We start from the raw sequence: 6164 nt of genomic DNA, 5'->3' as shown, positions 1-6164 counted from the left end.
TGTCGACAAGTTAACAAATGATATGTTGGATTCACGTCTACAAAAAGTTAAAGAATGAACGGGATTAAGCCAGTTGCTCAGATGGAAGCGGTAAATACATTTCCTTTTTAAATGTTGATATTGGGTTGCTTTGTAAACCAAACACAATTCAATAATACTTTTGTAATGCAGTAAGTAGCCTAAAGTTAAGGCTATCTTACAAACTATTGTGGCATTCAACATTAAAATGTGTGACACATCCATGGTCACATTTTGAGGTCTTCTTATGTAATCATATAAAGCGTGCATGTTCAAGATAGTTGTTGCAGGTCTGTGGAGATCTTCACAATTGCTGTAATCATCTATGCAGAATCTCGAATGGTTTTGATCACTCGCACCATGTACTTTTAATGTAATCTCAACTGCAATCCAGGCCATTTGGTTCTGCTATTCGAAGAAGCACAGTGATAACATATTAATCTGTTTTATCTATTAACAGAATATCTGACTTGTATTCCCATTTGAACTTTGCTGTGCTTTTAAATGGTTGAAAGCCCAGTGATAGACATTGGGATGACAAAAATCAGATATTGTTTTTCCATTGAAATTTGGTTGGGCTTTTAGATGGTTGAAAGCATTGTGATATTGGACATTCAACAAACTTTCGTTTTTTTCACTGGGTGAATACAGGGGGTAATCTCATTGATCAACGTCTCAACCGAATATGACCAAATAATCCACAGTGAAATGATGTGGTGTTCTCAATGAGCAATAGTTGGTTGCAGGCGATGACTTGTTCCTTTAGGACTCGGACATTCCACTGAAGTAGCCACTCAGACAAGACCACAACATAATAAGATTTGGTCAATCAAGTGTGGGGTCAGGAGTCAATTGCATAGCTTCCTCTGGATAAAGGTCATGGGGAGGTTATGTTCAATCTAGGATCACACATTCAAATGAATCAGGGGTTACTGAACCATATAGACTACCCCTGCACATACTGTGTGGCCTCACAATTTCTGTAAATAATTTTTTACCCCCTTTTCTCCCCAATTTTCGTGGTATCCAATTGTTAGTAGTTACTATCATCGCTACAACTCCTGTACGGGCTCGGGAGAGACGAAGGTCGGAAGCCATGCGTCCTCCGAAACACAACCCAACCAAGCTGCACTGCTTCTTAAGACAGCGCGCATCCAACCCGGAAGCCAGCCGCACCAATGTGTCGGAGGCAAACACCGTGCACCTGGCGACCTGGTTAGCGCGCACTGCGCCCGGCCCGCCACAGGAGTCGCTAGTGCGCGATGAGACAAGGATATCCCTACCGGCCAAACCCACCCTAACCCGGACGACGCTAGGCGAATTGTGCGTCGCCCTAGCGGCCGGCTGCGACAGAGCCTGGGCGCGAACCCAGAGTCTCTGGTGGCACAGCTAGCACTGCGATGCAGTGCCCTAGACCACTGCGCCACCCGGGAGGCCCGGCCTCACAATTTATGGGTGATTAGTTTCATGGTATGTTAAAATTGGCTCTGTCAACATGTTTTATGAAATATGGAAAATCAAATTGAGGGAGACTGCAAATTTAAGTTATGTCCTTCCTTTTAAAATATACTGTCTGTGGTCCATTCTGGCATCATTGGGATGGTTTTTAACACATTCCTTCTATTCACTCAGGGTAGAATGTTAGAGGTTGACAGTAACATTCCTGTGTATTAAAGTTATTAAATATAGAAAAGAATAATCAAGTAGTCAAATGCTTCAAACAGTTCTTGAATGCAAAAAGATGCTATCACAAGTCACCATCAGGTCCAGCTCCATAGGTGAAAAGGTCAACTACTTCTTCTAATAATGTTGAACATTCCACCATAATAACTTCATAGAGATTTGGAAGTTAAGATCACATAGCTCACTTTCCAAACAGCAAATGAATACAATTATTTAAATAATATATACATGACTATGACGGTCATTATCATGTCATTTACAAAAAGACTGCTTGCGACTGGCCACCTCTGCCATATGTGCCTGAGATAGTGAGATGCTTGTTGCAATAGTCATCCCAGGACAGGTTCTCAGTCTCCCTGCACTCAGAAGTCTTGATGCAGCAAGGCAAGGTGTGCCATAGGCAATACTGTAACGGGGAGGCGTTTTTCTAAAAGAGTTTGCAGGAGGACCATACTGCACCAATTTAAAGCCTTTCAATTCCGGAGCTATCCTACCCATAGCCATGGAAAGTAGGGGTGCTTCTTTTTGTTAAAATTATATGAAGTAAAAATATATATCCCCAAAGTATTTTTTTTTAAATTAAATGAAGAAAAAATAAATATCCCAAGATTTGTGTACTGGGCCTTTACTAGCCCTGTATTAGCTGACCGATATAGCCGTCTGTAGCGCGGGCAAATTATTTACTTTGCTGCTCCCATACCCAATGGCTTTTGCGTCTGTTTTCATTTTGGGGGGAAATTCTGTGCCATTGAAGTCGGTATCTGTTCACACAGTACCGGACAGGACCGGCAGCCGCTACAGTTCTGTTCACGGGGTCGACTGAATCTGCGCAGCAGCGGGAGGATAGCCGCAAGTGCGACGACGAGGAAGCAAAAGCAGATGAGGAGAGTGCGAACAACCTACAGGATGGCGGGACTCCTGATGTCAAGGTAAAACTAAATAGCAGATTGATGTATTGACAACTAACCCAACAGGAAACACATTTCTATATCTACAGCATCAGCAAGGGGATGCTGTCCTTAAATAGCTGAAGTGAAATTTAGGGGACGTTTTAAATATGGACAGAGGAGTGCATAAACAATCACCACACTGTTACAGTAATTATACATGTATCCTATTATGTATTATTATCAAATGGTAGGTTTTTATTCGCCTGTGTTAATAAGAAAACCGATGTATGTCTCCTGACATTCAAGTGAAAGGCTTATATGGCCAATTAAAGACCCACAATAAGAGACGATGCTTCTCAACTGTCTGTGAAGTGTTGTTTTTGTCGGGCTGCAGAGATAAGGTTGGTCATTCAGTTGATTGACGTGAGCACCCGTGCCAGATACCGACCCCATTTAACAACAATACATTTGATACAGTATCTATTTTTCACTGCTTCACAAAGTATTCCACTTCATTCCAAAGTATTTAAATGAATTCAATGGCAATGGAAATAGGCTAGGTATAAAATCAAAGGGTTACATTTTCACTATTGGAAATTGTCCAACTATTATCTTTCCAGGATATATATTAGCCATATCTATGACTAAAATGAGAAGACGTTTTACAATTGGAAATGATACAATATCTCTGATGTAAAACATGGAATATTACATTGACCTTACATTGACCCCCCCCCCGCCATTTGTTTGTACACTGCTGCTACTCGCTGTTTATTGTCTATGCATAGTCACTTCATCCCTACCTACATGTACAAATTCATTAACTAACCTGTAACCCCACACACTGACTCGGTACCGGTACCCCCTGTATATAGCCTCGTCATTGTTATGTTATTGTGTTACTTGTATTTTTTTAACTTTAGTTTATTTGGTAAATATTTTCTTAACTCTTCTTGAACTGCACTGTTGGTTAAGGGCTTGTAAGTAAGCATTTCCCGGAAAGGTCTACACTTCTAGTATTCGGCGCATGTGACAAATAAAGCATGCTTTGATGTTCTCTTTTTAGTCATAGTTATGGCCTGATACATATAGGCTATTCTTCTGTTTATTCCTATTGACTTGCTTTACCAAGCATCACCTTCGGTGCTCGGTTGTCTCCACCAAGTCTGTCCCCAAATAATTTTATTTGCTGGTTTTAAGCATTAAACTTTCAAACAGATCTTTGTTGATTGTTGCTGGGTGCTATCGTCCTCCATCAGCTCCGGCCTGTACCCTACCTGCCCTAAACGCTCTCCTGGCCCCTTACACTAAGTCTGAATTTGTCCTGCTAGGTGACCTAAACTGGGACATGTTTGAACCACCTGACCAAGTCCTAATTCTGTCTAGCCTTTTAATCATTATATGTGTTATTGTTTTTACCATCGAGGACCACTTTGGAAACAAGTGTTTTAATTAATACTTTCAAGTGATATCCTCTGGGTCCACATTGTACATTTTGTTGTATATGTCTGTTACCCAAAATAAATTCAATTCAAAGCAATGGGACTCCCTACATTTTTCTCAGAGTATTACCAATCCCACAAGGTATGACTCCAAACACCCAGAAAAGGCTACTCTCCTCGATGTTATCCTCACAAATAATCCTGATAGGTATCAGTCTGGTCTTTTCTGTATTGACCTTAGTGATCACTGTTTTACAGCCCGTGCTCATAATGGCTGCTCAGTGAAACGACCTGTCCTGATTTGTCATAGACGCTTGCTAAAAAAACTTTCATGAGCAAGCCTTCCTTCATGAACTGGCCTCTGTCAAATTGTATAGAATCAGCTTGATCCCCTCTGTCGAAGACGCTTGGACTTTATTTAAAATAATATTTTCAGTGGTATTGTTAACAAACACATCCCCATAGGGAAAATAAGAATTAAAAACAGGTTCAGCCCCTGGTTCGACCGTGATCTTGCCCGAGTTACTCCACCTCAAGAATTGCATTAGTCAAAATGCTCGGCACACTCATACTCAGGCTGGCTCTCGTTCAGGCAAATGAGAAATAAGTGCACTCAGGCTATCCGGAAGGCCAAAGTTAGTTACTTTAAGGAGCCGTTCTCTCTCTGTGGGTCTAACCCCAGGAAGTTCTGGAAAACGGTTAAAGACCTGGAGAATAAACCCTCCTCCTCACAGCTGCCCATGTCCCTTAATGTTGATGATGTGGTTGTTATTGACAAGAAGCACATGGCTGAGCTCTTTAATCACCACTTCATTAAGTCAGGATTCCTATTTGACTCAGACATGCCTCCTAGCCCGTCCAACATTTCCTCATGGGAAATAGCAATAAGGCACCTTGGGGGTTTGTGGTATATGTCCAATATACCACGGCTAAGGGCTGTATCCAGACACTCCTCTTTGAGTCGTGCAAAAGAACAGCCCTTAGCCGTGGTATATTGGCCCATATATCACACCTTGTGCCTTATTGCTTAAGTATACTACAGTTTACTACACAATTCTATAGTAAGTACTGTAGTATTCTATAGTAAACTGTAATATTCTTTCATGTGAGATTAGGCTACATATTTTACAGGCATGGTCAAAGGGCAATAGATCTACAGCTCTGTAAGGGACCTGACTGTTCATATTCAATTACACATTGTGTCACTGTCCTTTTTGACACTTCTCTGCGACTCAATGTTTGGCTTTTGATCGTGTGTCGCTATTATTATGCTACCTCTTAGCCAGGTCTTCCCTGAGAATAATATGTAGTCCTCAATGGGACTAACCTTAAAGAGATACCATCTTCTTGTGTCCATTCATTATGTGCACTATCATGGTCCATGTTTGACTTTTCAGTTGTTGGAGACCGTAGAATACCAGTGGAAACTGGTACTAGTGGAATGGTGACCTTCCACTCTTAGATGTATCTAAGGGCTTGATTCAATCCGTATAGCCCAAGTTCAGCGCTGTAGTGCGATTGAAGTTTAAAGACAATGTTGCCACGTTTGCGGAGACTGCATTCACGGTAAACGCTGACTGCATTCACGGTAAATGCTGACTGCATTCACGGTAAACGCTGACTGCATTCACGGTAAACGCTGCATAAGTCGGCTCAATCGGTAATTACCTTTACATTTTAACTGAGCTATAGTGCTGAACTTTGGCGATACGGATTGAATCTAGCCTTAAATTAAGTGTGTGTCGAGAAAGAGAGAGAGAGAGAGAGAGATGGAATTTCACCTTGTCTGCACTCTTTATAAAGTATTGATTATCTTTGCACTGTAAGACATGATGAGCTCGGCTGTGGGTGAGCAGGAAGTCTGTTAGCTGTGTCTGACTCAAATTCTTCATTAAATACTTAGGTTACACATGATAATAACTTTCCAGATTAAGCCATTATGCATGCTTTTAACATGTGTAGATGCTTACAAAGGCTTTACAAATGTTGACAAACACTAACTTTTTTTGTCGTTGTTTATAAATAGATAATAGATAGAGAATTAAATGAAATAGATTCATTAAAAGCTTATTCATGATAATTTATTACCAAATGTTACCACTTGATTACCAATTTAGATATTCAAGGGATT

The sequence above is a fragment of the Salvelinus sp. IW2-2015 genome, linkage group LG4q.2, assembly GCF_002910315.2.
Source record: "Salvelinus sp. IW2-2015 linkage group LG4q.2, ASM291031v2, whole genome shotgun sequence".
NCBI classification, from domain to species: domain Eukaryota; kingdom Metazoa; phylum Chordata; class Actinopteri; order Salmoniformes; family Salmonidae; genus Salvelinus; species Salvelinus sp. IW2-2015.
The sequence above is the reverse complement of the archived record's forward strand: the minus strand, read 5'-3'. Positions refer to the sequence as shown.